Below are 19,835 nucleotides of genomic sequence, written 5' to 3'. Positions count from 1 at the left end.
CTCGAGTCTAATTGAGAGCCAATCGGAGGTACGCTATGTAACTACTAATGAGATACAACTACGTTACTTTTAAGAAACCCCAAACATACGTTACTTTTGCTCGTCTTGAATGCAATCTGGTATAATTGGTTTGAGTCTTTGCTTAATGTGCTTACCACGAAAATATGACGTCCTATCAGGGCCCTGGTTTTGGTCACAGACAAGCTCTTATATATATGTAGATTTAGACTTACTTCTAATTAAATTAGAAATTGAACTTGAAATTGTACTTGTGGTGGATGGCGCGTGGGGCGATAAAAAGGTAATGAAAAATTGACTAAAAGTTAACGATAAGACGACAAAAGAAGAGAAATACGACGGAAATAAAATAGAAATACGATAAAACAAAGTCAAAAAGACGACATAAAATTTAAAAAAAAAACATAAAACTCAAAAAGGCGTTTAAAAAGCGTTAGAAAGGCGACAAACCATGATAACAAAAAACAAAAAGACTGGAACAGAACGGCTGAAAGGCAGCAAAAAACAACATTTTTCGTCTAAGTAAGAAATAGGGCAAAAAAGCGACGAAAATACAACAAACATACGTCGAAATGATGACGAAAAGATGAGTAACTAGCAATAATGATGATAAAAAGGCAATGAATTATGATCCATTGAATTGTCACAGCGCTTTGCTTATAGGACACCATACGAACTGTTGCTTTTCAAGAGATGGCGCTTTTCTAGTGGTAGTAAAATCAAAATTTCTCACTTATCTACGTTAACCTATCTGAAAAACAATCATTAATCACATTTTCTTTGTGGTACAGTTACTCTGTTTTACTGAATTTTCATGACTTATGCCTAATTTTGTTAAAAAACAAACTTTTCCTATACCTCTGCATAGCATCTTACTACTATTCTTCCAAAAGCCCGGAAAAGCGGATTGATACCGTCTGAGAGCCGGGAGCTAAATATGTTTACGACATATCAATTCGAAAAAATTAAATTTCGCAACATGAACGCAATTAATAAAAACAATGTTTACCAACTATTTATTGGTTCAGGTGTCAAACGTTATATTGGGATTAGCCATAAACGCAAAAGAAACTGAGATGCATGAGAGAGTAATATCACTGCGCTGAGTAGATTTATTGTCGCGCAAAATTGGGCTGTTTCCAATATGTACAATATGCGTTACAAAGTAACGACATCTGTTGTATTCTGCAAGGAAACATTGATAGTTTCAAGCATACTCTCACGCATGGCGCATGATGAGACACTAGCGCCAACTTCTGTTCTTTATTATCAGAAACTAGAGGCGGTGTCCTATTAACACTTAAAATATCTATTAAGCAGAGAAAGGCGCTAATTCTTTCCGCTCGTCGATGCTATTCCTCACAACCTTGAAAAACGTCCTCTGATATGAACAAATCGTCCCACGTAATATTTGCCATGTCTAACCGAGCTCACTCAATATCCATTGCATTCAAATTCAATTGAATTTGACCCCTTGTTAGATGCACTCTGTCAATATTGAAATCGGTTGAGCTGTTCCGAAGAAGATCATGCTATGTTGTTTTCCCTATTTTGCTTAAAGCTATGCAAAACCAAAATTAATGCCACAAAGAATCGCCCAAGTCTTGTTTGTTTAACTAACTGAATACGACTGACTGTGCTCAGTAGTCAGATCTTTGAACGCGGTCCGAATCTAGATGACACCGATGATTGCCGGCACGATGACGCACCGAACTGTTCACACCGGTTGTCGCAACGGTAGCACAATATGTCGTTGTCGAGATAGTATATTGCGCAAGGCTTGCTCTGGTGCTAGGATAAGCAATATTCTGTACCAGAGGCATTCAATTTTCACAATAACTTTTGAACAAAACGTAAGACCGTAAAACAATTCAATATTGATCTACTTTATAACAACACCTTTCAACCGAGATCAATAACACATAAATTGAGATGGCCTCTGAAAAATAGACGATTAAAAAGTCATCATAACGACCCACGGTGGACGGTGGAGACGGTGGCCCAATGCCAGAGGGTATAACCTGTTAGAAGCTCTTGCAGCTGAGGGTAGTGTTGTTATACGAAGGCACGGCCAATACCTTGCGCAGAGACGGTTGTGTATCTATCGTCGACGTTGCCTTCGATAGCCCGTCACTGGTGGCAAATTGATGAAATGGTTTTACACTTTGCCGTACTTCCCAAGCACAGATGTTAATTTGGTATAGGTTTTTGAACGTCGTAAAGAATCTTCGAACTGTTGGGACGGCGAGTCTCTGTCACTTTTGTGGCAAAAACACGTACAAGCTACTAGGGCGCCTTTTCCAACTAATCAAGATGCGAGGATTTCTAGTTGGACAATGCTTCATTATTTTTAGTTTTTCAATAGTGTACACTTACGAAATAATAGCGTTCTTCATTCAGGTCAGCTCTTAGAAAATGTTCCATTCGATTGGTGCAAACATATTTAAAATCGATCGGGAAGCCGCTAAATTATTAGCGTTCAAAACCTGACCGCTTTTCGAGAAAGATTTTTTGGAGTGACACCCTATCTAGCCAAACTTTGCCGTAAGACGTAGTTCTACGTCAAAAGAGTTGGGCGCAAATGGTAGACGAATACCTTTGCTAAGGTTCTGTTCGTTGAGGCACTTAGAACAGGTATCGAGCTTTCGAGTCGAAGTGCGGAACGGCTTACGGGCAGCTTAGTAATGACGTGCGGGGCGACCATGCCAAGAAAGCTAGAACCGAAGAACCAACGGCGGTCAGCTTATTGGTGAAATGAGCACCTCAATAACCTCCTATGGTAGTTATCTCAGATCCAGAAGATGATATCGAGAGCGAGAACTGCGGTGAAGCTGAGCCGTGTCGCTAATGCCAATCCCTTGGGCGAACCGGACCGTATTGTAATGACGAATGTCAAAGATGTCAGTGATCTATGTCCAGGAAAGATAAACGTCATCATAGACAACCTTTTCCCAAGGCACGCCCCAGCGTTGTGGGCATCACAGACGAAGATGCAAAGAGTGTACAGGTCTCCAACGAGGAAATTGAAGCGGTCGCAAACAAATCTAAACTTGAAGAAGGCGCCAGGCCCCGATGGGATTCCTAATGTAGCCTTGAAAGTCGGAATCCCAAAATTTCCCGTTATGTTTAGAACAGTGCTAAAAAACTGTCTAAACTCTGATATTTGTCAGGGCAGTCTTCAGAGAAATTTATCAAGACTTGGGTTTGTATGTTTTCCCGACGTTTCGATACTTTTTTTGGTCTCTTTTTCAAGGAAAGAAAAAATCACCAACAAAGTGTCAAACCTAAGTCTTGATAAATTTCTCTGAAGACTGCCCTGCCAAATATCAATAGTTACAATTGAATCCAGTCGATAAAAAAGACGAACTTTCTAAAAGTCAAAAATGTCTTCAACAGTGCCAACCAGAATGAGGATCCCGGAGTACTTATGCAAGATTCTGAAGAGTTACTTCCAGAACAGAGTACTAGTCTACGAGACTTCCAGAAGGCAGAGGTCGGTAGCGATCACGGCGGCAGTTCCCCAAGGCACCATTCTTTGTCCAACGCCACGAAACAGGATGTACGATGCATCGCGATGAGGTGCTAATGTTGAAGCTACCCATAGGGGCAATAATCGTTGGCATTGCGGACGACATTGTTAGTAGTAGCTGTTAGTAGCAGGAGATATGTTGAAAGAAGCACGAATTCTAAGCAAAATTGGATGCAACGAGTGAATGCTAGAAAAATTGGTCTATAAACCATGCTCGTATGCAAAATTTCATAAAACTCTGAGACCCTTCGGCCCAACCCTTTACGATAATTTTGAAAAATTCCTTTCGGGTATATTTCTCCCTAGAAATATTATAAAACATGTTTCTTCTTCTACCGTCGGTCGCTGGTGGCAAACTGGAGGGTGTGTCAAAAGTATAACACATCCTCCAATTTGCCATCAGTGACGGACGATCGCCAGACGATCCAGTACAGTGCAAGGAAAACAGGATGCTGTAGCAGTGCGGGGGTAAAAGGAGTTGGAAGCAAATAGAAGACGAATACCTTTGATAAAGATTTGTTCGTTGAGGCACTTAGAACAGATGTCGAGCTTTCTAGTCGAAGTGAGGAAAGGCTCACGGCACCTTAGTGATGGTATGCGATGCGACCATGTCGACAAACCTAGAACCGAGGAATCAGCGGCGGCCAGTTTATTGATGGAATGAGCAACTCAGTAACCTCCGTAGTAGCTGTCTGCTCGAAACACTCGGAAAACTATTCGAAAGAATTATTCTCAACAGACAGACGAAATTCAAGGAGAGCGTACAGGGTCTATCGGATATGCAATTCGGATTCCGGAAAGGCAAGTCAACAGTTGAAGCTAACCCAACAGTAATCGAGCAGACCGAAAACCCGGCCAAGCAGAAGCGAATGGACGACCGGTATTGCATTGTGATAACGATACATAACAAAAATGCCTTCAACAGCTCCAGCTGAGAGGCCATCGCAGCATCACTGCACAGAATGAAGATCCCGGACTACCTGTGCAAGATTTTGAAGAGTTACCTCTAGAACAGAGTACTCATTTACGAGACTGCCAGAAGGCGGAGATCGGTGGGAGTTCCCCAAGGTTCCATCCTTGAATCTATGTCGACGGAACGGAATGTACGATGCATCGCTATATGGTGCTGATGCTAAAGGACCACCGAGATGATTTGAATGATAGAAAATTGGATGCAAGGTGTGGATGCAAATAAATTGGTCTAAAAACCATGCTCATGAAATTCTGAGGCATTGTTGCATTACCTTCTTCTACGATTCTCTTTCTTTATTGGAACGACTACTGTTATTAAAATTATTCGAAAAAGCTTACAAAATTCCATCAACATAGAAATGAGTCGTGACTAGCTGTCTAGGTATTCGTTTGGCGGTGGAATTGTTGAGGGTGAGGGCGAGGTACAACTTAAAATTCAGTGTAGTCAATAACCAGCGCAGCGGAATCTGCTCACGGACAATGGAAAGATGAATTAGATATCCGCCTGAGCGACCGGAATTGACAGCAGGTAACCACCCACGCTCAACGGCAATAACAATAATAATAATAATACACATTGCACCGCTCGTTTCTGGCGCTATTTACGAATGCTTCCAGTCAGTTTCGCAAAGGAGTGGGTTGTACCACATCAGTCTATATTTTTCACTCTCGCTTTCAATCGGATCCTCTAGATCTCCACTAACTACACGACCGCACTGCACCGTCAACACCGTGGCTGGATCGGGTGCAGCCGTTCGAGGAGCTCTGGTCGGCGATACTTTTACCACCGCAATTCGATCCCGCGAGCCGACCAGTGGCGGCTGCGGCGGCGCTGCTCTGCAAGGTGTTGTTGTTTATTTAGTCAGCGTTGCAGCGTTGGTCTGACATTTCACGTGCTAGCACGCCGCTGCTGCCTGCCTCCGGCAGTGGAAGCGAGCCGGTCGTCGTCATCGGTGCCGCGACGCGGCGTGATAACGGTTTTCTTTCCCGTGCTCTCTCCTACCTGCTTGCTCGTTCACTGCTTACATACTTGATGTTGATGAACAAGCACAGGTTCTCGCCCAGGTATTGTACTGTGGAATGTAAACTTTACGACTTCAAGGTCTCCTCCGGGATAGAAGGCATCTGCGATTGTTGTGGAGCAAAAAGGTTGGATTAGTGGGCAAAAATCTGGACGGACTGCCACCGGCGTGGTATTTGCCTTGCAAAATATTTGAGTAATTTTTCTCTTTCACTGTAAGTAATCATCCTGTGACTTTAGCAGCACAATGGGCCTAATGTTAAGCAGAAATTCAACGAAGCATATCAAATACAACCATATCGCTTCATAATGTACCTTGCCCTGCTCTCGTTTGCAGAAACTGGCTCATGTTGAAGCTTTGCTACGCTTATTAACTCGCTTACTGATGTCATCAAACTCGAACCAGTTCCAGCCCTCGAAGCAATACGGCACCGTACAAGGGTTTTTGCAATGCATTTTTCTACACATACGCGAGAGTATCAGTGCGTTAAACGCAATCTCGTTCGTGTAATTGTAAAATTTTCTGCATACTGGCCCGGACGGCACGCGAGACGCCATTCACGCACGGATTGAGCTATACCGTTTATCGTTTAGAGCCCAATAGGAGTATAGGCTATCAAACCACGCAGTTATACCTATCGTCGTAATTCAATGGATTCTATCTAGCTAAAACCCCGTTACATAATCACTGTACAAACGCACCTCTTGTTGTATGCTCTCCCACATCGCCGCGGGTAGCCTTCACGATCGATGGCGATAGCTCTTTACACAGGATGGTTCCGTTAGTACTATGTCATGCCGTGCCTATAATTGGGTCTCGTTGTGGTTATTGCCTTCCCTCTGTTGCTCATTGCTGTGGGTGGAGGAGCATGGAGGGGACAATTTACCATGCGACAGTGTTACACGCACAACGAAAGAAGTTTTATGATTACGGAAGTGCTCAAGATCGATTTCAAACATACATTTTACAAATATGTTAAGTGCGTGTAAGCCAGCCTATGCAATCGTTTATAAAGCGATCGGTCAAATCATGGTACGTAGAGTAAAAATCAAAGGTTTTTGCAGACCCTAACCAGTTGTTACCAACGGAAGAAGATTATGCTTTTTTTGCTTGCTTCTAAACCAGAGTCATTTCCTCAGTACAGACGATTGAAATCGAAACGACCTGTCAGACCGGGTAACGATTAGCTACTAATGATATTCTAATTAATATTTACTGCATCCTGTTTAGCCGTGGGCCCGTCTTAGACCCACAGAGTAACTGCACCAGTTTAGCCGTACGGTTCATACACATCCTGTGTGTACATGAGCGCGATGCTGCCCCATGAGCCTCTGAGCATGACTCGACAGAGCTCTAGCATCCATTAGACGACGCGAGATAGACACAGCTATATTTCATCTGAAATGTACGCGAGTGCAGAAGAAACCGTCCCGTGAGCGAGTGAAGTTTTCCCACCGTAACTGTGTAGGCCTTCCCCCTAGTGAGGCTCGCAGGGCCCGGCTGCTGGAGGACGTAAGTGGAAAACTAGTTAAACTGAGAAAATTATTACTCATGCATCGACACCGTCATCGCCACGGCACTCGTCGGTTTTTTTCACAAGCTCGTTGTTTGCGCGAAATGTACCTGAATCTATCATTGAACTTATAAATAGAAGAAGGAAAACATCGGTCTAGTCTTCGAGATCCAACAGCAACGTCGTTAAGACTGACGATGTTCTGTACGCCACAGTTTAGCAAGCGATAGTTTCAACAACGAAGTTGTGCAAATATTTTTTACACTTGTGGCGAAGGTCCTCGCTCGGTTCGGTTGTTGGCCAGAATCAACACCTGTGGGAAAGTCTTTAATGAGTTCGGCTTATATGGGTAGTTCACCTTTCGAAATCAATAACTTTTAGCAATATTTATGGCTGTAGTTTTACACTTCTGAGTGGTTCATAAAGTTTTAAACAGGACCAGATTTATTGAACATAATTTTCAATTATGTCACCTTTATGGAAATGACAGGAAATTGCGAAAACAGACCGAGATCAAATGAGCTGAATGTTTAATGGATATCGTTTGTCAAAATTATTATTTGACAGGTTAGTGTGTAATTGCAAATGAAAATTATAATTATTTTGTAGCTCGTTACTGAATGTTGTAATAAACCAACATTCAGGTTAAAAGTTATGTCAAATGACACTCAATTTAATTTCATGATCATAATGTCAGCACAGAAATATGTATGTCATCGCCGTCAGCAGCATAGAACTCGTGCTATTTCAGGCATTCGTCTCCATTCAACTGGGTCTTGGGCCACCCGTCGCCAGATTCCCAGTTGTTTCAGAAGTCGTAAGTCACTTTCAACCTGGTCGAGCCTACTCGTACGTTGACCCCTCCTGTTCCTGGTGCCGGTGGGGTTGTTTTGAAGAGATCTGTTTTCTTCGCACTGTCGTCCGGCATCCTTACAACGTGTCCGGCCCACCGTAGCCTACTGACTTACACCAGATGTACAATAAAAATCTCTCCAAAGAGTCATGTAGCTCGCGATTCATACGACTCTGCCACTCTCCGCTTTCAGTTTGTATTCTGCCAAATATCGTCCGCAGTATCTTCCGCTCGAGCACGGCAAGGACGCATCCGTGAGCAGCGTCACAGCTTCAAGTCCGTAAAGACCTACCAGTCTAATATAGGTTTCGGAAACTGTCAGTTCCGTACAACGGCGTACGCTTCTTGATCGGGCGTAGTACACCCGATCTCCTGCTTGAATCCGTCTCTGGATCTCCTTACTAGTGTTGTTATCCGCGGATCCCAAATATACGAATTCATCTACCACTTTACTTCGAATTCACCTACCACTTCTGCCATTCGTGGTAGGCACGCGTTTGTTTCCTTTGAGCCTCTTCCTTTCATGTATTAGGTCTTCGACGTATTTATTTTAGCCCTAGACTCCACTTTTAGTCTGGCGTAGATTGCCTCCGTCGTCGCAAAGTTCCTGGCTACGATATCAAAGTCATCTGCAAAGCCTAGGAGTTAGTTACCCTTGGTGAAAGTTGTGCCTCGCGTTGCGATGCCCACTCGTCTAATCAACCCCTCAAAAGCGATGTTGAACAGCATGCAGCATAAGCCATCACCTTGTCTCAACCCTAGCCGCGTCTCAAAGGGACTCCCCAGATAACACAAGATCGTAATAGAAAGTTCACATTGAATCGTATGCATGTCAATATTACATTGGAATTGTATAATGATTAGAGTGTGCCAAAACAAAATGAACAATAAATTATTTTGCAGACGTGCGTGTTCTCATATACAACTCATGTCTGTGAATCATAAAGCAGTAAAGATGATTGTACTATTAAGTTATATCTTAATCGTATATTCAGGAGTATTAAGTTGCATGTTATAAAAAACGCAGTATAAAATGCAAAATACAATTACAACTAATTGTCAAAATTTTCGCACGTATATTAGCTCCATTTTGGTACTTATATGTTCTTATCTGGCGTGAAATATAACTTTTTCGTTCAGATATGATGTCGTATTTCTCAGTTGCAACCGAGATATATAAACCAAATTGTTTACTGGGTCGAGAGTGTTCCCGAGATGCGCATGAAACACATCACTGATCAATCGCATCAGTTTATCCGGAAAACCGTGTTCGTGTATTATAGCATGCCATAGCTGGTCTCGATTGACTGTATCGTATGCTGCTTTGAAATCAATAAAGATAAGCTGCGTGGCACGTTGTACTCCCGACACTTCTGTAAGAGTTGTAGGATGGTAAAAATTTGATCCACAGTTGCGCAATGATTCTTTGGTAATTCCCGACAAATCCCTATGCTGTCGGTGATAGCCGACGTAACAGGATCTGAGAGAGTATCTTGTAAGCGGTGTTTACCAGCGTTATGCCGTGATAGCCTGTCCTCCTTTTGGCGCCATGGTTGACCATGGTCAACTGGTTTCCTGCTTTAAGCATTTTTTTCTCTCCACCGCTTGTTGGCATTCCCCATCAAACCAATCATTTTGTATATTCTGGGGCTATTGACCTAGTGCCTGTATTTTGCCCCAACCATCTTTGAGATTCGAAATGCAACTAACTCCTCGAAAGAAGCCAGTGCCTCATCCTGTATTCGCGCGTAGGCTTAAGGTTTTGATGCCCAATAGGCGACAACGGTCTTCGTAGGGAGGCAAATTATGAGGATCGTTGTTACGAAGATTTCCGAATTTTTCAAAACGACCTAAATAACAATGAGAGATTCTTTTCAGCGTCCCTTCGGATTCCATTATCATGGCAACATAGTTGCACATTAAGGAGAAATGAGCAATCATAAACTTTTCGTCAAAAAACAGGGATTCTGGTTTTAGAAATGCATTCACTGCATTATTCTTGCCAATCTGAACACAGATTTTCATGAACAGAATTTTTGTTTGAAACAAGAAAATTTCCTTTGAAATTTATAGAATCAATGACGACTCATTTCTCGTTCACGCGATTTTTCTCAACGTTACCTATCTAATACTGAATAGAATCTCTCATTATTACTTAGGACTTTTTGAAAATCAGAGCGATTTTTTTTTGATGCAGGAACCATACAATACCGGCAAAGTCTAGTTTCGAACAGACTAATGAACAATGTAAAGTTGTAGGTCATTGAATTTGCAGGCTATTTTGAAAATAAAAACAAGTTGATGGCTTGCTCTTTCGATATTTGTCCAGCTTAAAAGGTAACTTTTCATTTCACCCATCACCCATATATCTATCACCCATATCTTTAACATGCTTGACTATGCTGGGTTCGGTGCCGGCAATATTGTAATCAAACTAGATAAAATGTTTTGTTCCTTTTACACCGATTTGATATAAGAAATTCCGCAGTTCTAAGTAATTTTTAGTTTGCCGGATACCGACATATATTTTAAAATCGTTAGTAAAATAACGGTCTTTCGACGTAATAAAGAATCACCACTTCATTGTTTACTTGTACTAATAATAACGAAGGATACAAGTTACTGCCCTGCGGTACACCTAGCTGAGTCAGTTGTAAATATAACAGATTGCCAGTTTCCAATCCGCACGTAGAGTTGCCTATCAAAAAGATATGATTACACTCACTTGCATATCCTCTCAGTAAATTTATTGTTTTTTTCAGTATTTTATTGTTTTGTTTTTTTTTACTTGTCTCTGACTCGCGGCCAACCTAAACTCTATTTTTATTGAAATAGAAGAGCGTTTGATGCAAAGAATGGTAGACTGGATGAAACTGTGAAAATTTCGATGACCCTCATTAGATAGTCTCATATCTAAATTTGTCCCTCCAGTCAACCATTCCGTGTACACACACACATACGCTCCCCCGGCGACGGTAATTATTTTTTGTATGATTGCTCCTTCTTTGGCACCAGACTGCTAGCTCCTACCACAAATCATAGACGGAATGGTTAGACTGAAGGAATAAAATTAGATATGAGATTTGAGGGTCGTGTGGTAATAGTTTTTATGGCCAAAGCACTCGGGCGCCAACCGAGAAAGTGTGGGTTGGAGTCCCACTTACCAATTGAACTACCCATTTTATTTTTGGCCTCATAGCGAAATTTTCCAAATTTCATTCAGTCTACCATTCTTCGTACCAATCGCTCCTCCGCTTTAATGATTGTTTTGTTTTTTAACAGCATTAAAAGCAGCTTTTGGGGGGTGCGTGACATAAATTATTTGGCATAATGTTGCTTGCTATAACATTGTTTGCCATAAAAACATCTGCATAAACATAAGACACAATTTGACAGAAAAACATTTGCCATAACGACATTTTTGTATAATTCCGTGAAAAATGTTTTATAACTTTCATAGACGATTCAAAACGACCCGGTCGCAGGTCGCATGGGTCGCATGATTTCAGGGGACTCACCATCGGAAGTGCCGCTCGCTCATTATCAGGTGCGAGATCTATTTACCGTGTCAATGCCTTTATGCCGAATGCCGCGCATTATGCCTTTCGACCATTATAGCTAACGTCCATTTGCTTGCCGTTTGCTTGGGATACCGTAAAACGTAAACATTGATCAGTTCAGGAAAGTTGGCAGAAGTTGTTTATTTCACTTATTTATGAGAATGGTCTATAACACTGAACTGATCAGTGTTACCCCGATGATCAATGTTACCCAGTTTTATGGTACGCCGTTTTCATATAACTTTTGGATCATTTTTGGCACCACTTTTAGACTATTTTTGAATCATCTTTAATTTTTTTTTATCGTTTTCAGATCATTTCAGGATATTTTTTGGAGCTATTCTGGATTATTTTGGGGTACCTTTCCGATTGTTTTTAACATCGGAAATCCCGAGCCCTAAATCGTCTTTGAATCAATTTCAGATTATTTTTGAATCATCTTTGTATCATTTGGGTGTCATGTTTGAAACATGTCATGTTGAAAATGGTTTAGTGTCTTATTTTGTACAATTTTGAAAACCGTTTCTTGGCATCTCTGTGTTTTCTGTGTTTCTGTCCAAATCTTCACTTTTTCGTGACGCTGGCTGCCCTAAATTTGAACCTTGGAATAAGACACTGCGGTAACATGTAGTTCCATAGTTTCGGGAAAATGTGTAAAATATATAAATTTACTATCATAATACAAGATAATTTATTTAATTTAAATTTGCCATTTTATTTAAATTTGCCATAACCGATGACCTAAGCGATTAAGTGGGTATTTCATATTATTAGTTAATAATAATTCGTGAACGAAACAACTCATTAAAGTGTCTACTACTAGTTAAAATACACTAGGCATGTCGTGTCTGTAGGCAAAGTACGAAGTTATCACCCGTTATAATCGAACATGACTATCAGTAGTGGTTTTTGTAATTATATTTTAATTATTTCATTTCCGCTGAAATATTTCCCACAGCTATGGGTATGGATGACTAATAGCTAAGGCACTTGAAAAAACCTCGCAATCACATGTAATAAAATAAATGTTTTCTCATCGGAGTTTAAGTTCCGTTCAGTGCTTATTTTTTACTGAGCGCTGCGACATTCATATCCTGTTTGGTTTATTCCTAAATAATTGTTGAAATCATCCAGCTTTCTGGCAACATTGGTTTCAACGTCTGCCAACTTTTCACAAAATAGTTGATCGATTTCAAAAACTCTTTGTTGTTCATTTGTTGTAGTTAAATAAATATATTGAAGTTATTATCTCCCGCAATAAGAAATTCTACAGCTCTCATTGGATTATTGCATTAAATTTTCTGAGCACCAGATTCTCCAAAACTAGCAATATCAAACCAGTAGTAAATTACAATTAAATTTTTCATAACTTCAATAAAAAACCTCAACGAAGGTTATAATTTTTTCCAATATTGACATTTAATCACATCCTGTACAGCGGACAAGGACGACCAGCAGCTAGCTAAGCAGGCGCCTTCGATTGAATAACAATCAACAAACACTGCACAGACAGTTACGGTCTAGCAAAGAAGGAATGTAACAAAAAATCAATTGATTCCTTAATGTCAAAGTCGCTGAACATCTGTAGGCACTGTGCCGACGGCAGAAATCGAAAGTGAACACCGGTTTTACTTGCTTCTAACATGTATCCTAGATAGCCACCGGCACCGGTGGTGGTGACGTCTTGGGGACGAGTTTTTACCGGGTGAATGTTGTCCTAACCTAACCCGTCCTGTCATCACGCCAACAGCTACAGTCTACCCTGTTGAGTTCGCTTCTCGTGGAATCCCACATTACCCACCGATCATAAGTAGGTAGTAAAAAAAATTCGCAGCTGAAAACATGAAACAAAAAGAATAGCATAAGCAAACGTATGCACCGAAACGTATGTTTCCGAACCCATCAGCGAACGATTTACGGCCCCGCACTCGCAACCCATTCTATGTTTATAATTCGACGGACCGACCGTCGTCGGATCAATCGACCGACCGGGCGCACCCACATCGACAACCCGGACAAGGTTGGCCAGATATTATATATGAGCACCGAGCAACGCAACGGGTGTTCTGTAAAGTGTACGGCACAGAGGTTTCCCACCGTAAACCGGCAAACTTGTATACCTACCATTGTGTCTATTCAACCTCACCGGTTCCTCTTCACCCCTTTTTCACCCACAAAAGCTTGCTGTACTACGAAGCAAAACGTCACATCACATTTGTATACGATTTAGTGAAGCGAAGAACAGGTTATTCAGGTGATTATTCGCTAGTTTTTTTGCTATGAGTCTCGTACTTGCTATTGAGTTGTCTCTTGTCTTATCTTAGATTTGCTATCTATGCTATGCGATACCGTGAACAACAGAGGAGATGAATCCTCACCTGATCCCTTCAGCTGATGATGATCTAATCGACATTACGGTACAGCACCGCGATTCCTCGATGAGCGTTGGTTTAGCTATTCACGGGTAGGTGCTAAACTAAACTGACTTCAACCAACCAAGTGACACCTCAAAAATAGCGGAATTATGAAATAAACCGGAATCGTTATTAAGCGTGATTAGCAATCGTTCTTCACGAGTTCAACCCACAAAACTAAGTGGCTGAAACTTATTAATAATTGGCTATCTTTAGATGTGGCCAACAAGGTTAAGCTAATTTTAACCCTTTTGTTGATCCATCACGTCGGACACTTTTAGCTAGTAAAATAGTTGAGACCACCAGCAGCGTGCAGCGTATTTCTGGTGTGCCCTTCGAATCGATTACCGAGCAACCAACCAGCAGTCTGAAGATCATTTTACATCTGTCAGTTCAAATTTACACCCGCAAGGTGAAATCGTTTTTCAGTCGAATGTGAATGGACCGAACATACGTGTATTACTCACATTAAGCCTACAGCATGAGGATGGTATTTCTCTTCGTTTATCCGGATGCAGTGTACTCACCTGTAATAAAAAGAAAGGGAAATATTTAATTTAATCATTTTGAAATGTGATAGGCTTCAGGGAAAACCAGAAAAATAGTCATATCACAACACTGAAGCAACTAGGTGGAGCACATGCCACACCTTCTACTATTTAAAGTTTGATGGCACACACACAATGATTTGTAGATGCCCCCTATTTTAGGCAATGCCGCATTCGGAAATTGATCTCCTGCTTTTTATTCGACAAATTTCGCAGCCAGCTGTTAAAGTACAAAACAATTGCGGAGCTAAAGCTTGCATTTCAAAAAAATTTAAAAGGGTCTCATTAAATGGCAGTTCTCTGTTCTATAGGTTAAATTCTTTTACGCTAAAATATGCCTATTTGCTTTCGTCAAGACCTACAAACTAGTCACTAATTAGTGATTTTTCAAAATATCGTCAAATAATTTTGTAAAAAAAATCCATATTTAAAAAAATCAAAATCAAAATTATTGATTTAAGAAATTTCAATGGAATCTTTCATCTTTTATAATCTACATATCCAATTAAGACGCTGATGGAAGGAACATTAGACAAAATGCAATAAAAACGATTCACAAAATAACGCTTAACCCATTATAACCTAGCGAACAATGACAGAAAAATGACTCAAAAGTTATACGAAAAAATACAAAAATGATAGGAAAAGATGCAAAAAACGAAAAAAAACAAGCAAATAAGTCAAAAATTTTACGAAAAGTTACAAAAATGACAAAAATATCGTGACAGACACAAGTGAGACACAAAAACGATACTAAGGTGGCACAAAAATTCAAGAGAGCTGCAAAAATAGGGAGAAATAATTAAAAATAAATATAAATTACAGAAAAATTTATACGAATTGTCACAAAAATGACGAAAACATTTAACAAAAATAACAGTAATTTCGAAATTTAAACAAAAAATAATAAAAAAAATAGTGTAATATATTCCATGGGTACAAACGTCCTGTTGAGAACTTGAAACCTTCTTTATTGACAGATTTCGCAGCCGGCTATTAGAGTACAGGACAGTTACGGGGCTAGAGAAAGGTACAAATAAGATGCAAAAATGATAAAAGAACAATAACTGCATAAAATAACATAAAAATGAAATACAGAATGACACCAAAATGGGACAAAATTCAAAAAAGATACCAAAATCCAAAAAAATGGACTAAAATAGCCCAAAATAAATACAAAAAAAGCAAAGCCATGGGTATAAACGTCCTTAAGAACTTGACCATTCTTTATCGACAGACTTCGCAGCCGGTTATTAGAGTACAGGATAACTAGTATAAAGATCCTATTGACTCAAAAGCGGCACCGCCCAGTTGAAATTCGCACCAACGACGAGTGGCTTGTTAGACCAGCATCGTACCCCGCGTGCTACAAAAGAAATACAAACAACACAAAATACAATAAATTGACACGAAATAACACAAAAATTACATAAAAATTACCCACAAGTGAATCAAATCACAAGAATGTAAAAATAATATAAAAAAGACACAAACAAAGGTACAAAAATAACATGAAAATCATACAAAAACGATGCAAAATAATATAAGATAATCCAAACATAACACAATAGCAAAGCAAAAAATCAAACAAAAAATAAATAACTAGAAACGCAAAGAAAAACAAAAATAATATAAAAATACAGAATAATACAAATACAGAAACAAAAACCCGAATTAATCCACCTAGCGGCGTGACCTAGCCTTTCTACTGCCACAATAATCATTATTTAATTTCTCAGGAACTTAATTGTAGATGTATAGATGTTATATTAGACTATATTTTTAAATATCCGTTCCGTATTCCTCAAAATCCTTATTTGCCAGTAAAATTCACAACGTATTGTGTAGAATAATTATATTTTCTTTCCTTGGGTGCTTAAATACATGTAAGCGTCATTTATGTTACTTGATGAACACCTTATTTAGTTTTATAATATTTATAGAAAAATAATGTAAACACAAAAGATAATTTTTACAGACTTCAATGAATATGTATAGAAAATTTGAAATTAACCCTCTAACGGGTCTACAGACGTCTACTTTCGGGCTTCAGAGCCACATACGAAACTTGTTTTGAATTGACAATATGAAGTATTTGTTCATAGCAGATTTTTTGATATTTTGATATTAATACCAGGCATTCAAAAGTTAGCATCTTTGAAAAACAAGAGTTCAGAAAAATTATTATTATATTTCGCTTTTGAAGAAAAAGGATATCTACAACAAAATGATTGATCTCAAAATTTTACTATTGGTTTGCTTGGCTTCAATTTTGCAATATATCTGAATTAGAAAAAAATTACTAAATAGAGCATTAGATATGAAAACGAGAAATGGAACTATTTCTTAGCTAGCACTCCTTCAGATAATTATTTTTGCATGAAAATCAAAACTTAAGCTTCTTTTGAATGTACTTTCATGAAAAGATAGTCATTAGCTTGATCGCATCGTTTTTACAATGTTAGAGGGTTAGGACAACAAGATGAGGTCGAAAAATAGTGCCAAAGCTGCGCCATAAACATGCTTGAGAATGGGAAATACGATCGATATGATTCCCAGTGCTTTTATATATTAAAACATGATACATGACATAAGACATCTGTCCTTTAAAATATCACTAACGAAAATAAATCTTACAAAATTTCTACCGTGCAACGTTTACTTCCTATTTTTCATATAACATTTCTAAGCCTTAGTATCTATTGATTGAAAAGAGCATCTATTGATGCGCAGAATTTGTTTGGAATTTGTACAAATTTATTTGGAAAAATCAACTCACTAGTATTTTTGATTCTATACACCACTATACCTACATGCTTAACCTTCCTAATGCATTAGAAAAAAGTTACATATTATGCATTAAGGGTCGAAAACGACCCAAGTTTTGAAATTGCTCTCATTCATCCATTTTCAATCCGAATTTCGTTTTCTTTACCTCGTTTGAAAGCTATGGCCAAAAACTAGCACCCAAGGTATGTTGGGGAATATTTGTTGACTGATGGCCGCTTCTGCGTCGGTTCCGGAACACCCACTACATAATTCATTTTGAGGCACATCAAATCACATTGGCTTGACAAAATAAGATTAATGAAAGTGCAATGGGAACATTTTGGACCCAAGCGGCCATTTCCTCATTGGTTCTGGAACATACGGTACCCGGTTTATGAGGACAATTTTAAATTTTAGGATGATTTATCTTGCAACACGTCAAATTACATCAGCTTGATAACGTAAGACTATTGAAAGTATAATAAAGACATTTTGAAGGCAAATGGCTACATCAGCATTGGTCCCGGAACATCCGGTACCCGGGTTTTGGGGCCATTTTTGTATTTTAGGATAACCCATCTTGCGACACATCAAATCACATCGGCTTGATTAAATATGACTGATGAAAATAAAATAAGGTCATTTAGAAGCCAAATGGCCATTTTACCATCGGTTCCGGAACATCCGGTACCTGGTTCCACGGGATATTTCTGGATTATGAAATAATTCATCTTGCGGCACATCAAATCACAACGCCTTGATCAAATAAAACAGTTCCAAGAGCTATGGGGACCATTTGAAGACAAATGGCCATTTCATCATCGGTTCCGGAACATCGGGTGCACGGTTTATGAGAACATTTTTGGATAGGATAATTCATCATGCGCCACATCAAATCACATTGGCTTGATGAAATAACACTAATGGAAGTACAATGGAAAAATTTTGGAGCCAAAATTACCATTTCATCATCGGTTCCGGACTATCCGGTATCCGGGTTTTGGGGACATTTTTGGATTACAGGGTAATTCATCTGCCCCGAGTTACCCCGTTTTACGGTTCATTATAAATACCGGGTACCGGATTATATGCGACTGACGCCCCATTATACTTCCATTGTTGTTATTTTATCAACGCGATGTGATTTGAGGTGCCGCATGGTGAATTATCTCAAAAGCCAAAAATGTCCCCCGAAACTGGTACCGGATGACCCAGTACCGATGGTAAAGTGGCCATTTGGCTTCTAAATGACATTGTTTTACTTCCATCAGTCTTATTTTATCAAGCCGATGTGATTTGATATGTCGCATTATGAGTTATCCTAAAATACAAAAATGTCCCCAAAAATCGGGTACCGGCTGTTCCAGGACCGATGCTGATGTGGCCATTTGCCTTCAACATGTGTTTATTATACTTCCAATAGTCTTATGTTATCAATGTGATGAAATTTGACGTGCCGCAATAGAAATCATCCTAAAATTCAAAAATGGCCTCAAAAACCAGGTACCGGATGTTCCGTAACTGATGGGGAAGTGGCCATTCGGGTCCAAAATGTCCCCATTGTACTTCCACTAATCTTATTTTATCAAGCCAATGTGGTTTGATGTGCCGCAAAATGAATTATCTCAAAATATAAAAATGTTCCCCGGGAGCTGGTAGGAGGTGTTCCGGAACCGACGCAGAAGTGGCCATCAGTCAACAAATATTCCCCAACATACCTTGGGTGCTAGTTTTTGGCCACATCTTTCAAACGAGGCAAAGAAAACGAGATTCGGATTGAAAATGGATGAATGAGAGCAATTTCAAAACTTGGGTCGTTTTCGACCCTTAATGCATAATATGTAACTTTTTTTGCTGTGGCTCTTCTAGATGTCGCTGAAAGCTGAAACTCCCCCACAATGCTAATTTTCCAAAGTTAGGAAAAGTCAGAAAATTTCAAGTCTCTAGCTCGTACCGTTACTGAGTATCAAGCTTTGTAAGTATGCCGATGGGTCGAAAACGACCCCAATGCACTAGGAAGGTTAAATAAACTGCTTTTCTTCGCTTTTTGCTTTTCTTGTACAATTGTGAGAAACAGCAAGCGAAGAAAATGACAATTGAAATCTGAAATCAAAGAAAAGAAAAAACTTTTCGATTGAATCCCACTATTTAATATTTATTTGCAACAGATACGTAGTTCACCTACGACGTGCAGGCTTCATCAGTGTCTTATTTCAAAGCGTATACGTATCTGTCGCGAATAAATATTAAATAGTGGAATTTAGTAAAAGTTTTTTCTTTTCTTTAATTTCAGAGTTCGTATTCCACTAAGAGACTTCAAAAACTTCAGACAATTGACATGTTTCTCACTTTTCTTGAATTTCAATGCAAATTAGAAAATTGCAAATTGTCATCACATACACACGTACATACATACATACATACATACATACATACATACATACATACATACATACATACATACATACATACATACATACATACATATATACATACATACATACATACATACATACATACATACATACATACATACATACATACATACATACATACATACATACATACATACATACATACATACATACATACACACATACATCACAAACATCTCATACATTGAATACAATCAACATT

At 39.3% G+C, this 19,835-nt stretch overlaps 1 protein-coding gene across 2 annotated transcripts in view; it reads right to left on the bottom strand.

Moving 5' to 3' along the window:
• LOC128738445 (mucin-5AC) overlaps positions 1-19,835 on the bottom strand; it is a 245,579-nt gene that overhangs the window by 103,006 nt on the left and 122,738 nt on the right. The gene's annotated exons all lie outside the window — the stretch shown is intronic.

This window comes from Sabethes cyaneus, chromosome 2 (genome assembly GCF_943734655.1).
Source record: "Sabethes cyaneus chromosome 2, idSabCyanKW18_F2, whole genome shotgun sequence".
In the NCBI taxonomy this organism is placed as follows: Eukaryota; Metazoa; Arthropoda; class Insecta; order Diptera; family Culicidae; genus Sabethes; species Sabethes cyaneus.
Note: the sequence above shows the minus strand (reverse complement) of the source record. Positions and strands in the feature narration are given on the sequence as shown.